General features: G+C 41.6%; 1 long non-coding RNA gene across 4 annotated transcripts in view; it reads left to right on the forward strand.

Moving 5' to 3' along the window:
• Positions 1–3,787: 3,787 nt before the first annotated feature.
• LOC139041407 (uncharacterized) overlaps positions 3,788–20,315 on the forward strand; it is a 43,438-nt gene continuing 26,910 nt past the window's right edge. For all 4 annotated transcript variants that reach the window (XR_011496482.1, XR_011496485.1, XR_011496483.1 and 1 more), the window contains exons 1-2: positions 3,788–3,983; positions 10,726–10,830. This is a non-coding gene — a long non-coding RNA (uncharacterized lncRNA). The remainder of the gene's footprint in view (positions 3,984–10,725; positions 10,831–20,315) is intronic.

The raw sequence follows: 20,315 nt of genomic DNA on the forward strand, positions 1-20,315 counted from the left end.
ATAAGAATCCAGGACAACACTTAAATGTTGCAGCAATTTCAAATTCCTGTAATCTTTTCTAAATGCTTTCTCTAAATTTCCACATTTCTCGCATTGCAGACGGGTAACCAACAGTCCGCAGACCAGCACCAAGCCGCACTTTGAGTGGCACTCATAGATCCTCCTTCCTTATTTTCCAAGGTGTGCTGGCTTTCTTTTGTGTGCTCCAAGCTATGTTCTTCTCCCATCCTCTCAGTATTGGCCCTCATTGCATCCTTATTTCCATGTGTGAAGCAGAATTGCGTTTCATCACAGTATTGTTAGGAGGTTTTAATTCTCTTGATACTTTTGATATCAATTTTTGATATCTACCTACCAAAAATGCTAGCTCCTTACTTTACCTACTCTCCCAGGAATGGCAGCACCCACCGTGCAAGACTCTCTCTCTTCTATTCTGAGCACTCCGCCTACACTTGGGTGGTATCTGCCACTTAGCTAGGGCAAAGGGAGGGACTGTTTAACATCTATGTGACAGAAAGCATCACTTCCTCATTGGCATCCAAGCTGAAAATAGATTTCCCCACTGGGTAGAAGCACTGTAGCCATGACACTACCTGTATCCTGTCATTGCCCTGGACTTACTTCTCCCTGCCCCTCCCCTTTGCCCCCAGCTGAAGCCCCATTTGATTGACTGCATTCCTCCTTGATCGTATCATACTGAATATTGAGTAGCCAGAACATCCATTGACTGACAGTTACCTTGCCTGAAAGCCTAGTTGTCCCCATCAATTCAAACCTCCCTTAAAGCTACTAATTAGGTCCACAGGCATTTTCTTAACTAGAAGAGATGGGTGTATATTTTAAACTACACCAACCCCACTGGAAGTGTTAATTGCTGAGATACACTGTGAGGTAGCCTTTTTAAATGGGTGAAATTTTAGCCTTTACTCCTGGTTAGCGTTTAGACTTTGACGACTAAATTTCTCTAGAAGATAAATTATTTTGGGAACAGTTTGGGAATAGAACTGGTTTCTGTTCAAATTAAAGTTTGTCACCATCATACGTTTTGCTTCCACACCCTTTCATCTCCTACTTCTAGCTCCGCAATTTGTTAATTCTCCTATACTTCAAAGGCGAGAGGTGCCAACATCGAGGCAGGCTGTGACACGCTGGAGGGGTGGGGAGGAGCTCTGACCTTGGGGAAGTACATAACAGGTAAATGTTATTTTAAATGTGTGGAAAGAAAACGTCCATTTTCAGTTACAGGAAATTAAAGAAAAGATTTAAAATACTAACTTTTTTTAAGATGCAAGACGTCTTATTAAATTCTTGGACAAATGCCAAAAAAATACTGTCGTTTGAAGAACCTGTGACAAATGTTTCCTCAATCCATTGAAGTCCCATATCCCAGGAAAACTGAGACTCACAGCTTTCAAAACAACTTAAATTCCTAAACCACGACATTCTGTAAGTTTCTGAGTTATCATCGGAATTCAGGATATTCCAAACATGGTCTTCCTCCTTCCCAGCCTCCCTCCTTCATGTTGGTTCTAGCTGCTGATATTTAAAGATCAGGACAAGAAATGCCATTTTCCTCCTCTGTTTCAAAAAAAGAATTGTTGAACTCAGACGTGACTGTCACTCACAGCCCTGACGTGTGACTGACACTTTTTAAAAAGTTATTTTTTCTTTCAGAACAAGGGTGACAATTCCTGCATAAAATAAGTTCTCTATCAACTGGGAAACACAATCACTAGAATTTTTTGGCACACTACTTTTGGGAGAAAAAGGCGATTAAGAAGAAAACAAGCTGATGTTGAGCACATTTGTTTAAAACAACTTGCCAAGCCTTATCCCAGAGTCAAACAGATTCCACACAATTTCTCTCTCATTCCACATCTATGGTTTGGTCAGTGCTGACCCATGGTCATAGTTTTGACCCTCAAGCATGTTAAGATTCTGACTGTCAAAGGAAGAATAAATTTTGTTTGAGGCACTGTCCTTACCAAGGCAAGAAATTAGACCAGAACATTTCGGAAAGACTTTCAACATTAGTTGAAACCTTTATTTTAACCAACTGATTAAAGAAACTAGAATCCAGATTCCTTGAGTACTCCAGGTAAACTGTTACCTCATTTGTAAAATGAGAAAGTTCCATTCAGAAGTTCATTCATTTACCTAGCAAAGATGTACTAAGTGCCTGATTTGTGCCAGTGCTGTGTTAGGCCCTGGAACTATAGACACGAACAAAACAAAGTCCCTGCACTCATATGACTTACAGGCAAGTGGGAGAGATATTACATAAATAATTTATAATTATAATTGTGGTTGGTGCTACAAAGAGGAAGTACAAGATGTTATGAGAAAGCATCACGGGGACAGAGAAACCTAGTCTAGGATTCCTAAATCCCAGCAATAAGAACATGTGCAAAGGTACTGAGGTGGGGTGGAGCCTGGTCCTTTAGAAAAAATGAAAGTAGGAAAATGGAACTAAAACAGTATAACTAAGTAACCAGGAATGAAGCCAGACACCAAGCAGTGACTAGATCAGTTAGACCCCTGTTGGTCATAAAGATGAGTTCATACTTTACCCAAAAAGCTTTTGGAACTGTGAGTAAGACAGCCATTGGTCCCCCAATATCTGTTCAAGCCTTCTTTCTTTAGCAATACAACCCCAGAATCTAACCAGGCACACAGCTGCCCAAAATAAGTACTACATTCCCCAGAATCCCACGTGACTGAGGTCTAGCCAATGAGGTGTAAGCAGAAGAGGTAGAAGCAACTTCCAGGAAGTATTTTTAAAGAAGAGAATGTATGCTTCCTTCTTCTCCCAGGTGGGAATGCTGATATAATGGCAGGAGCTTGAGTAGCCACCTTGGACTGTGAAGGTGGAAGGCATATACTGAGGACAGCAATGCTACAAGGTGAAAGAAGCCTGGGTGCCTGTCATCTTGAGGGTCCGTACTAGTCCTGGATGATACCTCTGGGCTTCTACAGTGTGAGGGCAAATTATACTAAATTACGCATTTATTCAGGCCACTCTTATTTGAGACGTCCTTTCAGTCTCTGCTGAGCCTATTGTTAGTTGATGCTGAACTAATTTCTTAAAAATAGAGTTTAAAGAATGATCTTTCATTATGGGATTATGATCTCTTAAGCCCATAAATTTCCATGATTTTTATGACATGCCTGAATATTTACCATAAGAAACAAAACTGAAGCAAAATTTTGTTTGCTTCTTCATTCATTTTTTTATTCATTCACTTAATCATTTGGCACCTGCTATATGCAAAGTTCTTGTCTTACGTGTTGTAGAGGAAAAAAACCCACAAATAATTTGATGCCTACCTGAAAAGGACTTATAATTCAGAAATATAGGAAGTGATCACTAGTAAGATGTAGATGACCAAAGACAACAGTTAAGGAAAAGCTGATGTTAAGGACATGGACAATTCATAGGGGTAATGAAACTATCAAACATGGAGTCTAAGTGCACTTAGAAGGCGACCACAGAGCCTCACCTCCTGAAATGTCTCCATTCCAACTCAGAAGCTATCTAAACTAATACATACTCCAAGACAAAGTTTCAGGACAGCAGGAAGCTTTAGAGAAAGCCACTGTTTGTCCAATTCAATAATTAATAGGATTTTGCTGACGTCAGCAGACTACTCAGGCAAAGTAAATAGGCAAAAATCGTTTCTTCCTTTGAAACCAGGGATTAACAAAGAAAACTCAGCCAAATACTGGGCTTCAAACACCTGCTGATGAAATCTGTTTTATCATTGTCATTGCCAAAGCTAGTCCCCAATCACGGGTTTATCATAGTTGCTGAGATCCTACTTAAGAATTAATACTGCAGATTTACGGAAGAGAAACTTGATCTCATGTTTAGAAGTAGAGTTGAGGAGCCAAATGCCTCAGTGATCCATCCTCTAAGACTATTTACGAGCCCACACCAGCCGAAGGAGGAAGCCTATGGAAGACAGTGTGCTACAGAATCTCGGGTGAGCAGGCAGTAAGGGGAGGGAAAGTCTTTTTGAGGACCTCTGTGCCAGGGATTGTGTGAGGCACACTATCTAGGACAGCTTGCTTCATACTTATAACATTTCTCTGCGATTTAAATGTTAGCTCCTTTTACTGATAAGGAAATGGAAGCTGACAAGGATATGATTTATCCAGGTCACGCAACCAGGGCACAGCTAGACTGCAATCCAGATGTGTTCTGTCTATCAAGTCAGGCTACATGAAGCTCTGTGGGAGACAGTGTCTTCAACTGCAATTTGGAAGTGAGGGGTGTTAGCAGATGGTCTCCAGAGGCATTTTCCTTGTAAAAGCCGAGATATACCGTAGTCACCCTTTATCCACAGTTTCACTTTCTATAGTTTCAGTCACCTGTGGTCAGCCGCAGTCCAAAAATAACACTACATCACAAAGCCTATGTCATTCACCTCACTTCATCTCATCACATAAGCACTGTATCATTTCACATCACGTCTTCACAAGACGAAGAAGTGTGAGTACAGTATAATAAGATATTTTGAGAGAGAGAAAGACCATACTCACATAACTTTTATTACAGTACATTATCATAATGTTCTGTTTTACAATTAGTTATTGCTGTTAATCCCATACTGTCCCTAATATATAAATTAAGCTTTACCATAGGTATGTCTGTATAGGAAGAAAACACAGTATATATAGAGATCAGTACTATCCATGGTTTCAGGCATCCACTGGAGGTCTTGGAACATATCCCCCATGGATAAGGGGAGACTACTGTAGTTTTCCACCTAACAGGCAACAAGCCCATTTCTGAGTCTTGAGAGTGTCTTCCAGTCCCAGTAATGGTAAAGTCTTCCCTTTGTACTAAAGTGATAAATTTTGCACAATAGACCAACTGTCTCTATAGCTATTCTTCATCTTAAGATGAAAATTTTCATCTTAAAATTTGAAAACATTTTAAGATATGTGGAAACTGGCACTTTCAAACACTTTGGTGCAAACTTTTCTGAGAAAAAACAAAATGAGAAAAATTTAACAATATCAACATTTAAAAATTTGGGTTCCATAATTCTATCTGATGATGAGTTATTTCTCTCTTGTGTAAAAGTCTGGAGGTAAGCATTTAAGCTAGTGTTGCAGCTGTGCTCCATGAAGTCCTCAGGGACATAGGATTCTCCCAGGTCAGTGCTCTAGCATCCCTATCATGTGGCCCTGGTCTTCATGGTCCAAGATAGGGGCTAGAGCTCCAGACAAAACATCTGCATAGTAGGCATTAGGACAAAAGAAAGAGAAGGGGAAAAGAGTACTTACTAGCTATCTTTTAAGGGACAATATCAGAAATGCCACATAGTACTTGTGCTTACATCTCATTGGCTAGAATTTATACATAGGGCCAAGTGTTCTTGCAATGGAGATAAGAGATATAGTCTTTATTCTGGGTAGCCAAATACTCAGCTAAAAGTATGAGGCTTTATTATGAAGGAAAAAGTAGAAAACAGATATTGATAATAGCCAGCAATCTCTCCTAGTAAATACATAAGGAACAGAGGAGTCCACATACTGTGATACTACGCGTGAAGAAAAGAATATATGCAGATTGGCCCCATGCTGAGTGCTTAAGTTCATGTACTCTGCTTCAGCAGCCCAGGGTTTCACCGGTTCAGATCCTGGGCACAAACCTAGCACTGCTCCTCAAGCCATGCTGAGGTGGCATCCCACACAGCAGAGCCAGAAGGACCTACAACTAGAATATACAACTATGTACTAGGGGACTTTGGGGAGAAGAAGAAAAAAAAAGAAGAAGTTTGGCAACAGATGTTAGCTCAGGTGCCAATCTTAAAAAAAATAAAAAGAATATATGCATACACATATAAAACATCCTCAGAAACACTCAAGAAACTGACAGTTTCTTATAACCCTTCAACACTGTTTAAATTGTCATCGTGTGTACACATTGCTTTTATGATTTGGAAATTGATAAAAAAGTGGATCAGGAAATTAGATAGAAATATAGGCAATATTAAGGAAATTGCCCTTGGGAGACCAGAGCAGCAAGTTACTAATTGTTCTTTTATTTCTTCTGCAATAATTTCTGCTTCTAAACCCAGGTACCGTTTCAGAAGTCAAGAAAAATTAAGATGGAGTAAAATATGTTAAGTGAAAGAAGCCAAATTTAAAAGGCTATCCACTGTATGGTTGAGACTAAATGACATTCTGGAACAGGTAAAACTATAGGGGAGGAGAACAGATCAGTAGTAAAGCCAGGGTTTAGAGGCGGGTGAGGGTTTCACTAGAACTCTCAGCAGGAAGAAGCTACAGCAGGAAGAAATTTTTTACAGTGATTAAAAATATTCCATATCTTGATTGTGGTAGTAGTTATGTAATTCTACTCATTGTGAAGATATAATCAAAAACATAATCAAAAGAATCAAGATCAAATTTGGCTAGATTGACCAAGGAAGGAAAAAGAGAAGATAAATCTAAGGGATGAAAATGAAGATAAAATACTTCTGATATTGAAATAAAATACAGGATATTAGGGAAAAAAAGTGCCAACACATTAGAAAACTTAAATGAAATGTACAAATTCATAGAAAAATAGAAATCGACAAAATTGACTAAAGAAAAAATAGAGAAGTTGAACAACTGTAAAACTATGAAATAAACTGAATCAAAGTTTAAGATGCCACAAAATACACAGCCTATGTGGTTTTATCAGTGATTTCTAGCAAACATTCAGGAACAAAAATTTTAATCCTATGCAAAATATCCCAGAGTATAGAAAAAGAGAGAACATTCCTCAACTAATTTGACGAGGCTAGCATAACCTTCAGAGTGAAAACTGACAAAGATAATACCAGAAACAAAAACTGAAAGTCGATTTCAGTCATAAATACAAAAATCTTAAAAATATATTGGCAAGGCCGGCCCTGCGGCCAAGTGGTTAAGTTCATGCACTCCTCCGCTTTGGCGGCCCAGGGTTTCGCCAGTTCTGATCCTAGGCACAGACATGGAACCGCTCATCAGGCCATGTTGAGGCGGCATTCCACATGCCACAACTAGAAGGACCCACAACTAAAAAAAGCCTCAAAAATATATATACAACTATATATTGGGGGGATTTGAGACGAAAAAGCAGAAACAAAAAAAGATTGGCAACAGTTGTTAGCTCAGGTGCCAGTCTTTAGAAAAAAAAATATATATATATTAGCAAACTAAATCCAGAGATAGATAAAAAAGGTAACAACATATGACCACATTAGATTTATCATAGGAATGAGAGGTTGGTTTAACATTAGAAAATTAATTAATACAATTAACCACAATCTTAGTTTAAAGGAGAAATATCAGACGATCATCTTAATAAACACACAAAAAATATTTTCTAGAATTCAGCATACATTTCTGATAAACATTCTTAACAAACTAGTAATTCAAAGGAACTTCCTTAACCAGTAAGTGGTATCTACCAAAAACTTACAGCAAACATTATACTTAACAGTGAAATGCTGAAAGCATTCTTTTTAAGTTCAGAAGGAAAAAAACCAGAGTATCTGCCATCAACGCTTGTATTCAACCTTGTACTGAAGGTCATAGCTAACACAAAAATAAAGAAATAAAAATAAAGAATAAAAGCAAGATGTAATTTAAAATAAAGAAGTTATTACTCATAGTTGATATGATATCTATATGTCAACACCAGAGGAGCTACACAAAAATATTAGAGTTAAAGATCTGAGCAAGCTCTCTGGATATATAGAAAAGTCAAGTGCATTTCTACATATAATCAACAACTAGAAAGAATAGTTTTGAAGGGACATCATTTATACTAGCATTAAAAATCATGACGTACCTAGAGATAAATCTACTAGATATATGCAAGGTCTAATGGAGAAAATTATGCAACTTCTGTGAAATGTATTTAAGAAGACAAAAGTAAGAGAGGACCTATCCTACATTGATGCATCGAAAAACTCGATGTTATAAATTCTCCCCTAATTAGTCTACGATGTCAATGTAATTTTAACAAAAACTGCAACAGGCTTTTATTTTTAATTCAACAACCTGGATTCAAAAACTTATATGGAGAAGCAAAGGATCAAGAATAGCCAAGACATCCCGGCGAAAGGAGAATAAGATGGGGGCTTGCCTTACCAGATATCATTACATGTTATAAAGATAGAGCTGTTAAAACATTATAGTATTAACACAAGAATAGGCAAATAGTCCAAAGGAACAGAATAGAGAGCCTATAGACAGATATACACATATACAGAAACTAGATACATGGCAGAATTGGCAAAAACAGACCAGTGGGGAAAGGATGGGCTTTTCGAACAAGTTCCCAGGTGATGCTGATGCTGCTGGTCCAGGACCGTACCCTAATGACTGCGTTAGGGAAGCGAGGCTGGGAAAGCTCACATTCACCCCAACACCCACTTCTTCCTGCCCTTTCAGTTCTCTTGAGAGCCTGAGGCAGGGCACAAGCTGCTCTCCTATGGCTCCTGCTGTGTTCTCCTGTTCCTAAGGGCCTGCCTCGAGCCTCACATCGACTGGGTCCTCTTCTGATTCCCTAATGGTAGCTCCTCTCACCCCCAATACCGGTTCTCTTTTCTCTTCTTTTACCCTCCACGTTGTCTCCCTTGGAACCATGTCTGCCTTGCTCACCATGGTATCCTAGCACCTAACACTTTCACATTCCTGGCAGAGCAAGCACGCATAAATAAGTACTGAACTGACCAACTTCTTTATGTACATGGCTCTTGTATCACTCCGGATAGACCAGGTTATGCTGCTCTAACAAATAACTTGCAAATCTCAGCGGCTTCAAACATCAAAGATTTACATCATTTATGCTATGTGCCCATTGCATGATGGCAGGGTGCTCTCCTCCCCATCTTCCCTTCAGGACCCTGAGAAGCTACACCATTTAAAATGCTGCTGGTGTGACAGCAGAAGTAAGAGAGCATATGGAGAAGCTCACGCTAGCTCTTTAATGCTGCCACCTAGAAATGACATACCTATTTGGCTCATATTTCAATGGCCATGCACAGCCAGTCAGTTGCCATACCCAACCAATTACACACCTCTTATACCTCAGTATAATCCTCCCTTGGTATCCGCAGGGGATTGGTTCCAGGACCCCTGTGGACATCAAAATTCCCAGATACTCAAGTCCTTTATATAAAATGGTGTAGTATTTGCATTTAATCTATGCAGATCCTCTCATACACTTTAAATCATCTCTAGATTACTTATAATACCTAGTACGATGTAAACGTAGTGCTATGTAAATAGTTGTTACACTGTATTGTTTAGGGAATAATGACAAGAAAAAAAGTCCGTACATGTTCAGTACAGACGTGACTGTCATAGGCCTTTCCATCCACGCTTGGTTGAACCCACAGATACCAACGGGCTGACTGTACTTGAATTCTATCCTTACTCTACCCTACACTACCACACTCCTACTCATTCACTCCACAAACAGGGAAGAGCAGCCACCATGTGCCAGGAACTTCACCAGGCTCTGGAGGTACAGCAGTTAGGGAGCAGGCCCAGCTCTGGCCTTATGGAGCTTACAGTCTTATAAAAGAATGTTGACAAATGACTTTACATAGAATCATTTAATTATGGTTGTAATACGTGCTATAATGGGGAGGAAGGGAGGGCATGGAGGCCTTTACAGGAGGACCTGATCTAGTCTGGGGCAACTGAGGAAGACTTCCCTGAGAGAGACATTTAAGCGGAGACCTGAGGGATGAGCGGTAGAAAGCAAGCGAAGAAGGGGAACATGTTCCAGGCAAAGGAAACCCCACGCGCTGCAACTCTAGTCCAGAACCTTATTGCCTCTTCTCCAAAACTGTCCCAGGAGCCTCCTCCACGGGCTCCCTGCCTTCACCCTCTGCCTGTCCAGTGCTGCAAAAGACTGGGACGAGGAAGAATAATCTCTTAGCATGGACTGACCAGGACTTGCCACGGCATCCCCTTGCTCAAACACGTTCTGTGAGTCTCTGCTGCCTCAAAATAAAGTGGCTTTCAGCGTCCTCCAGTTTTACCCTAATCTGTCTTTCTGCCATTGTCTCCCACTCATCCCCCCTCACTGATGATCAAGCCAAACCACTTGCTCACAGTTCTCCTTACACACCCTCCATACTTTCTAGCTTCTAGCCCTTTCCTCTACCTGGAATGCCTCCTAATTCCTTGGGTCGAGGTCTCACCCCTTCTTCAGATACCTCTTCATCCACGAAGTTTTTCCTTGTAGACCCACCACAAATAATGTCTCTGTCCGTTTAACGCCGATGACACTTGATCTGATTTTTCCTAAGGTATTTTATGTGCATACCTTATCCCTCCAGGAGACTGCAACTTCCTGGAGATCTGGCTGTGACGGGCTTCTGCTCCTCACAGGCTCCCACAGGGTTTTGCACAGAGCGAGTTGCAGCTGCATGACTGTAGAGGCCAACACTACCCCAGTGTCTGGACCCAGGAGGCTAAGCAGTTTGCTGACTTCTGCGCCCATTTCTCCTTTTCTCATAGTAGGTGTCCCTCAGGATGATTTGAAGGATCCCCTCATTTCTTAGAGGGAGATCCTTGAGCTACATTCTACCACGTCTACTCTCTGGCACTTTCTTCATCCTCTCAGTAAACTTTTCGTGTCAAACAAGATACATGGTCCTCTCTCCCTAGCCTGGTCCACCCCCTGATTACAGATTGAATAGATATATTTCTAATTCTCTACAGGGCTTGGGGACCGAGGACCAGTGGGCGGGAGCTCATGATGGCGTTGGAGATTACCTGGCTTTGGTTTGAATCCTAGCTCTCTAACTGGTGAATCTGCGACTCGAGGTGAGTGCCTTAAGCTTGCTGAGTCTTTTCATTCATCTGCGTAATGGAGATAATTGTGCACCTGTCCCCAGATAGAATGAAAAAGTACATAGGAAGTACTCTGTTTATTGATTCCTCCAACAAACATATCAATAAACGGTTGTGACTCCAATCTGTTTTCCCCCCCTTACTTTGTTCTACTTCCACCTGTCCTTAACCTCTCTATCCCCATCCAACTGCCAGCAAGCGCCCGTTACTGCCAGCCCTCTATCTTGACTCTCCTGTCCACACCCTCCCTCTTCTCTTGGCTCCCACTGTGCCCTCCTGAGGAGGGGAGGGAGCAGGTGCTAGAGCTGGAGTGAGATGGACAAGCCCCAGGGCAGCCTGAGTTCAAACTCAACCAGTTCAACGTGCAGCTTCTCTTGTCTGGAAGCGGAGGGCTCTCCCTTTGCAGCCCACGTAGCATGCTCCTCAGCTCCCCTGGGCCACACCTGATCCAGTCATCACTCTTGTCCTGATGCCAGATGCCGCTGAGCAGCCCAAGGACCTCTCAGCCCCTCGCTTTACTCCTACTCCTGGCCTGCTCATTGTCTGCAGGTGCCGACAGGAATGAAGAGTTCCTCTCTCCCTTGTCCATAGTGGTCCAGCCAAAGCCTGAAGATTTTGGCCTGGCTTTGTTCCAATGTACCATATTGCAGTCTTTCTGCTAAAATATTGTATAGCAACAAGAAAGATCCCTGGAAAGTCAGAGCAAAGATTTTTAAAGGGCAAATTGTAACTGACTTCACTGTGTTGTAGGCCTGAGTTTGGCAGGCATAGGCTGTGGACCTCAAACAGATTTACCTCTGGGGCCTGGGTTTGACCAGCAGGAAATGTTCTCGGGTTTCCCCAGCACAAATATTCTGGGAGTCTAGAGGTAGTCACAGATTTCATGAAATCTTCAGACCCAAGGTCCCATGGGTGATTTGGGGCCAAGTCAGGATTATGACCCAACACCAAAGATGCTCATTACAGAGTCTCTTGAGTATATGCAGCCTGTGGCTCTGGAAAGCACCAGTTATAATCAGCCCAGGGTTTCCAACAGCAAGGATATTAAGAATAATGGGTAACATATGCCAGCCGCTGAGCTCAGGTTTATATGCACTGACACTATAATCCCTAGAACAATCCTAGAAAGTACTTCCACAGAGGAGGAAACAGAGAGGTCCTTATTCCACATGGATGCATGTACGACTCTCTCTCACCCCCCAGCTCTCTGGGGAGCTTGCTTTTTAAATCCAGCTGGCAGCATCCAGCTGCATTTTATACGATATACAAGTGTTGGGATTTACTGATTTATTATATTAACACAGCAATTTTAATAGAGGAAGGGACTGTGTGTGTGTGTGTCTACTAAGAAGCATATTATCCCTGTTCGTAGTTATCCACACCTAAGAAATGCCCAATTGGTTGGTCCCCATGCCTATGAGCCAATTACCTGATATAAACTATTTAATGCCTTATGCCCAAATAAGACAAATTGAGTAATGTGAAATTCTAATATCTGGGAACTACAGACATGCTTATTTTACAGTTTGTTCCCTAAAATTGTACCTAATTTATTATTACAATAATTATAATAATAGCTAACATTTCTGAGCACTTCTAATGTGCCAGACCATTAGCCCAACACATCTATGCTACCTCATTCACTACCATAGCCACCCCACAGGCAGAGACTATCAGTGCTCAGGTATAGAGGAGGAAGAGAGGCTCAGAGAGATGAGGCAACTCGCTGAGGTCACACAGCTAGAAGTGACAGACCTGGGTTAGTCCTCAGGCTGTGTCTGCCTCTAGAATCCATATGCTTAACCACAGCATGCTGGGGTAAAAGTAGCTGACATACGTAAAAAATTTGATTTAAAAATAAAGAGCATTAGGGGTAGAGAGAGCAAAAAGGAGAAATCCATGAACTAACAGGATCTGGTCTTTCCAGCAGAAATCTCTCCTTGACTCCTCCAGAGGACGAAAGCCTCAGGCCAGAGGGAAACAAAAGCAGAAAGAGCCAGGAAGCTTTACTCAGAAGCTGCATGGGGTGGGGTGTGGAGCTTCATGTCACCTCAACGCTTTTCCTTTCTTCAAATTCACTCCTTCCTTCCTGAACGCATATCATTCTGTTCCAACAATGCCCTTTCTCCCTGCTTCAAAAACTGTCATCTGTCCTAGTGGATGATTTTTATTGACACCCTCTGCTCTCTGAGACTCCTGACTAATAGGAATGCATATTAGGAATTTATAAACTTGCTCTCAAAGACGCCACAGGAAGAGTATACAATTTTTCACACATTGCTTTGTCCCCTTCTAAGAGCACAATGAGCCTACAATGGAATATTGTGAATTAAAGGAAAGGTCTTAAGTGATAGCAATTGATTTTCTGTGAAGTCTTTGCTTGGAATGCCTTTTAGAGAACAGCAGGGGCACCCCTCACACTTCCCAGGGGTTCTCAGAACCATTCTTCCCTCTTGTCTTGCAAGTCTGAGCTGGCATGGAGGTGTCAACCCACGCGGGAGAGCTGTGGGGGCGCAGCCCCAACCTTCATTATCTGTTCAGAGAGGATAGCATGCTGCTCTCCAAGAGTTGCCTGAAACCAGCTCTTATGTCACACATCAGCAACGTTCAGTCAGACAATGTGGACATAATTACCACTTTTAATCTGGCAGTGGGGGGGGGTGGGGGTTGCGGGGGAGAACTACTAATCTAAAGCCTTGTAATATGGCTTCTGTATTAGGACAGTGCCTCCTGCCACAACGGCGGAGCCTCATGGAGGATGCAGCCCACGTCATTAAGGATTTCGGATCCTATTCTTCACAGTAGAGAAAACAATGGGCAGAAACATTACAGACTACTTTCTTCCTAAGAAAAGCCATTTTTTTTCAAAAATGTAAGCCTAAGAAACATACTTTAGGCCAGTGTTGTCCAATAGAAATATAATGCAGATACATCTGTAATTTTAAATTTTCTAGTAGTCACTATAAAAAGGTAAAAAGAAATAGGTGAATAGTAGGTGTATAATCTTAATAGTGCATTTTATTTAACCCAATATAGCCAAACACCATCTCAACGTGTAATCAATATTTATAAATTGACTGACGAGCTATTCTGCATTCTTTTTTTCGTATTAAATCTCTGAACTCAGACGTGTGTTTTACAAGTACGTCACATCTCAATTTGAACCAGTCACATTTCAAGTGCTCTATTGAGGAGCATGTGGCTCACAGCTATTGTATTGAATAAGGCAGACAGAGCGGTTGCTTAATGTCAGTACATGTATACATTGCTTTAAGCGGATCTTAATAAAATTCGGGATTCACATAGAAACAGAGCAGGTAACTCTAGATTATGATTTCCACTTGCTCTCAAGCAAATTACGAACACCTTGGAGGAAAGGACCCAAGTCATAGCCAGACATGCAGTAGTTCCATGTTTATGAATGATGTCGATAATCTAGTGGATGATTAGATTTATCTGTTTGTATGGTTTCTTTAAATACCACTTACTAGTCTGTTCGTCACATTTTATATTATTCTATTTCCAAATATTTGATTTTTGGAGGGATCTCTACCATCTTATATCCAATCATTTAGCCAACCTCTCCACGTAAAGACGTCTCAAACTCAGCACGTCCAAGTCTGAATTTTGATCCATCCTTCCCTCCCCTACCAAAAAAGAAAAACCTTGCTCCGCCTAAGGTCTTCTCCATCTCAGCTGATGGCAACTCCATCTTGGAAGTTCCTCAGGCCAAAAATTTCAGAGTCGTCTTGATTCCTGTATTTCTTTCACATCACACATCCAAACTGTCAACACATCATATTGGCTCTCCCTTAAAATTTATCCAGAATCCACCACTTCTCACCAACTTTCCTGTTACCACCCTAGACTAAGCCATCACCTTCTCAACTCAGGATCCAGAAGCCTCTTTTCAAAACCTAAGTCAGATCAATCTGTCTTGCTTAAAAAACCATCTGATGACTCCCTATTTCACACCGAGTAAAAACCAAAATACAAACACCCTATAAAACTAAATGTGATCTGCCCCTCCTGCCCCATTACCTCTCATATCACATCTCCCTCACTCTCCCCTTCCCTCTCTGCTCCAGCCACATTGGCTTCCTTGCTGTCCCTTGAACTTGCAAAGAATGCCCTTGCCTAAGGACCCATGTCCTTGCAGGCACTCTTCCTCTAGGTAGCCACCTGGCTCACTCCTTCTCCTCACTCAAGTCTTGCTTACATCTCCCTAACTAAGAGGTGCCTTCTCTGATCCATCTATTTAATCCTACCCTCTCTCTCCAGTCTATTTTCCACCTCCACATTCCTGAGCCTCCTCATTCTGATCTGCTTTTTTTCCCATAGCCCTGGACCACTCTTCCCCCAGATACCCAAGTGGCTTGTTCACCCCCTCACAAGGCACATGGGAGGCACTCAACAAATATTTGATGAATGAGTGAATTTCTGTTATGCAAAATGAAGTACACCAGTAAAATTTCAATAGCTTAAAAATATTTATTAAGCTTTCCTCCTCATACCCTCCACAGACAATATACAGGCAACTTTGTTCAGTGTTTAGTGGTCTTATTACAGCAAAATACAGGACCAGTTCTTCATAAGTTTATGAAATTGATAAAATTTCTCTTCATTACGTTCCCAGCCTGCTTTCAACACTCTGTCCCCATCTCTTTTACTTTCTATCCTGTGTTTATTGAACACCAGTTTAAGCTAGTTAGCATGAAGACCACAGAAGTCATGGAAGTGTTCTATATCTTCAACTGTCCAGTGTGGTAGCCAGTCGCCACATGTGGTTATTGAGCACTCGAAATGTGGCTAGCACAATTGAGGAACTGAATTTTCCTTTGTTTCATTTTAATTGATTTAAATTTAAATAGCCATGTGTGGCTAGTGGCTGTCATGTTTGAAAGTGCAGCTCCACCCTTAAAGAATATTCATAAGCTCTTTGAGGAAAAATATATCTTCTCATTAGAGTGCAGTTACAAATATCTCATTTATCATTATACTAACAAGAAAACCAGTTAGTATTTCCTCCTTATTTAGAATTTGGGAAACTATTGTAGAAAGAAGTGAATGAATGAGAGTCAAATTTAGGTCAAAGTTTTAAATTAAACCCAAGATGGCCAGTGTTGGGGGAAAGGGAGACTGGAATGAGGGACACAGTTTCCTCCCATCTCTTTTCCATATTTCCCTGAAAGGAAGAGAGATGATAATAATAATAACCTCCCTTCCTTAAGCACTGTGCCAGGCACTGTGCAAGCTCTTTCTTTAAATAAATAACCTCATCAAGTTCTCACAATCACCCTGTGAGGCTGGTTAAACTCTTACTGTCTCCATTACACAGATAGAGAAATGGAGCCTCTGAGAGCACACCTTCTCCTCACAGCTGGCCTGAGAGGCTAGGTCTGTCTGATCCCGGAGCCTAGACAGTACCCTGGGTGGCCTCTCTCTCTCCTCTCCCAATGCTGAGACTCCAAATATCTTTAAAATAAATTGAAGTAAATAAAGAGCATCTCTACCATCTTTGTCACTTTTATACGAAAGACTAAGTGGTTTAAGATCCGGAATAAAGCTGAGTTAGAAGTCACTTACTAAATTCCTTACCTTATTAAGGGGGTTGGTCCTGTGACTGAGTGGTTAGGTTCGTACACTCCGCTTTGGCGGCCCAGAGTTCGCTGGGTCGGATCCTGGGCCTGGACCTACACACTGCTTATCAAGCCATGTTGTGGCAGCATCCCACATAGAAGAACTAGAATGACCTACAACTAGGATGTACAGCTAGGTACTGGAGTTTGGGGGAGAAAAAAAAAAGAGGAAGATTGGCAACAGATGTTAGTTCAGGGCCAATCTTCCTCAACAAAATAAAATAAAACAAAAGAAATTCCTTAGCTTATCAAAAAAACCCAAAAACAAAAACAGTGAGAGCAGAGGAATCCAATGAGAGTAGACAATTGGGTTATGGTCTTGCAGTATGAACAGTTCTGCCCACTGGCTTTTCTTGCCTCATTATGGTTCTATGAGGAGGTACAGTTCTAAGTCCTCATTTTCATTCATCGCTTCATTAAGATGTGAAAATAATTCACCCAAAGTTAATAGCAACAAAGAATATCCCACCCTCAAGCATTCCCACCCCTGCTATGGGCTTTACTTCTCCACCCAGCAGGGGAGCGCCAGCATTTTATAATTACACGTTAATGAAGAACAGAATCCTTCCTCGTTTTATTTTGCATTTCATTTCCAGAATAATTTGATGTGTGTGTGGAGAAGGGCGGGTGTGAGGAAATGTAAACAGTGCTCATTTATTACAGCTTTAATTTAGACCAGATCTCTCCCTAATCCAATTCTGAGTAGCACAGTTTATACCAGTGAGCAGTAAACACTAATAAAGATCAGCTGCAGGAGGGGGCGGGACAGCAGTTCTGCTGGGTATGCTGGCTAGTGAAAAAAACAAACAAAACACTCTAATACCTTCACAATTTGCTATATGATTTTGACCTATATATAGAAACAAAGACAAAATTTTGGTTTTAAACTGTATGGTTCTATGAGGTGCGTTCTTCCAACAATCTGGTTGACTACCTTGCCTTAGACTCCCACCCATGGCCACATCCTTGAACTTGTCGCCACCAAAACTTATATAAACCCTCTAAAATCTCAAGTTCACTATCTGACTTTCTAGCTCCTTCTCTCTAGTATCTTGTATTATTGTTATATTACTGCTATAGCAAATTACTACAAATTTAGTGACTTAACACAAATTTACGATCTTACAGGTCTGTGGGTCAGAATCTGACTTGGGTCTAACCCAGCTAAAATCAAGACACTGGGCAGCACCATGTTCCTTTCTGTGGGCTCTGGGTAGGATCCATTTCCTTGCTTTTTCCAACTTCTAGAGGCCACCTGCATTCCTTGGCTCATATTCCCCTTCTGCCACCTTCAATGCCATCAAAAGCAAGTCAGGTCCTTCTTAAATCATGTCACCCTGACCTTCTGCTATAGTCAGATCGCCCTGGACTTTCTTCTACCACCCTCTTCCATTTTTAAGGACCCTGTGATTACATTGGGCCCACCCAGATAATTTTCCTATTTTAAGCTCATCTAATTAGCAACCTTAATCCCACCTGCAACCTTGATTCCCCTTGGCCATGTAACCTAACATATTCACAGGTTCCAGGGGTGAGGATGTGGACATCTTGGGGTGGGAGGAGAAGGGGGGCATTATTCTTCTGACCACATATCCCAAATCCAGTAATCCTTCTACCCTCGGCACCTAAAATCCATGTTCCTACAACTTACAACTTTCTGTTGCCTTTCTTCACTTCTTCACTTCCCTTCTTACCCAGCCGGAATTCCATGGTCAATTATTATAACCATGTGTCTCACACGCCTTCAGTTCCCTGTCCCTCTCTCTTGCTTCATTGTTCTCATTTGGGCAAATCCCAAAGAGTTGGGTTTAATTCAACTCTCTGCCTGCTCTGCATCTGCATCTGTGCAGCTAAAAAAATGGCCAGAGCAAACACACTGCCAAGTAGGACTATAATGATGCCCTCCAATTGTACATTTCCCTGATCTGTTCACTCTCCTACTCTCCTACGTGACAATTTCAAACCTTTCTGTCATTCAACTTCTGGCGTCTCCAACATCCCCATTCATACTTTCAGCCAACGACCTTTTTCACTGAGAAAATAAAAGCAACCAGAAGAGACCTTCTGCAAACTCCCTCCATCACATCTACCAACTCACAAGCACGCATTCCAGGCACTCTGCCTCCCCTCCTGATACTCCGTGAACTCTATCCCAAGCCACTACCTCCTCTTGAGTCTAAATTCCAGCCCCTTTAATGGATTATTTCCATTAGCATGAAAGCATGCATTATTTCTCTTATCCTAAAAACAAACAACAAACCAACCCTCTCTTGACCCCCACTGACCCTTCCAGCTCTCATCCCATTTCTCTGCTACTCTTTAGAGCAAAACTCCTCAGAATAGTTACCTGTATTTGCTGTCTCCTAGTCCTCTCTTTCAATTCTCTCTTGCCGTTTACAGTCAGGCTTTGACCCCATGCTCCAAACTGTGCTTGTGGAGGACACCAAATGACTGCCATGCTGGTAAATCCAATTTGAAAAACTTCCCCACTTGAGCTTCAGGATTCTCCTGGTTTTCCTCCTACTTCACTGGCCACTTTTCAGTCTCCTTTGCTAGTTCCTGCTGGACTGAAGTACCAGATCAGTCCTCAGTCCTCATGTCTTCTCTATCTACACTCTCTTCTTAGTGAGCTCATCCATTTTCATGGCTTTAGATACATCTATATAGTGGTGATGCTCAAATGTATGCATCCAAACCCAACACCTCTCCTGATCGCAGACTTGTATCCAGTCATTTACTTGACACTGGCACTTAAATGTCCCATAGACATCTCAAAACTCACCATGTTCAAAACTGGCTAATGATCTTCCCCTCAAAACTGGATCTACTCACAGTCTTCCACATTTCATTTTACAGCAAGTTCACATTCTTATTGCTTAGGCTAAAAGCCTTGCAGTCATTCCTGACTCCCCTCTTTTTCTGATAACCATATACAAGCCACCTCAAATCCTCAACTTTACTTTCAAACTATATCCAGACTCTGTCCTCTTCTCACCAGCTCCACCGCTAGCATTCTGGCCCAAGCCACTATCATCTGGCCTCAATTACTGTAATAATCTCCTGACTGTTCCTCCTGCTTCCACCCTCGCCCCACCCCTGCAGCCTATTACAACACAGCAGTCAGAGTAATCCTTGTAAAACATAAGTCAAATCACATCCCTCAGCGGTTCTCCATTTTACTCAGAATAAAATTCCCAGTCTTTAAAGGGCATACATGGTCCTGGGAGTTCTGGCCCCCACTTATCTCGCACTGTCCTCACCTTGCTCTTGCCACTCCAACCACACTGGCCTTGGAGTGTTTTTAACCCACCTGGCATGCCACCACCTCAAAGCTTCAGATTTGCCTTCCCTCTGCGTGAACTACTCCTTGTCCCTCTCCCTCTGCCTCATGTAACCATGTCATTCACTTCCTCATTAAAGTTTCCCCAAAGAGACCTTGCTTGCCCCTCAATTCAAAATCACGTGCCTCACCACTTCCTATCCTACTTGCCTGCCTGATTTTTCTTGCAGGACTTACAGACTTTGAAGACTATACAACATACTTATTTTGTATATTGTCTGTCTTCATTTGCTGGCATGGAAGCACCATGAGGGCAGGGATTTTTGTCTGTTTCATTCACTGCTGTATACCCAGTGCCTGGTACATAATACGTCCTCAGAAAATATTAGTTGGATATGAATGAAAGTGTGGTTCCTTTTAAAAAGATCATTCTCTGTCAGAAGCTAGACTGTTAAAAAATATTCAGGGAACTTTAACCTATTATGCACCTACACACATTACTCTCTTTAAAAAAAATTTTTTTTTATGAACTGTAGTAA

Source organism: Equus asinus, chromosome 21 (assembly GCF_041296235.1).
Source record: "Equus asinus isolate D_3611 breed Donkey chromosome 21, EquAss-T2T_v2, whole genome shotgun sequence".
NCBI classification, from domain to species: Eukaryota; Metazoa; Chordata; class Mammalia; order Perissodactyla; family Equidae; genus Equus; species Equus asinus.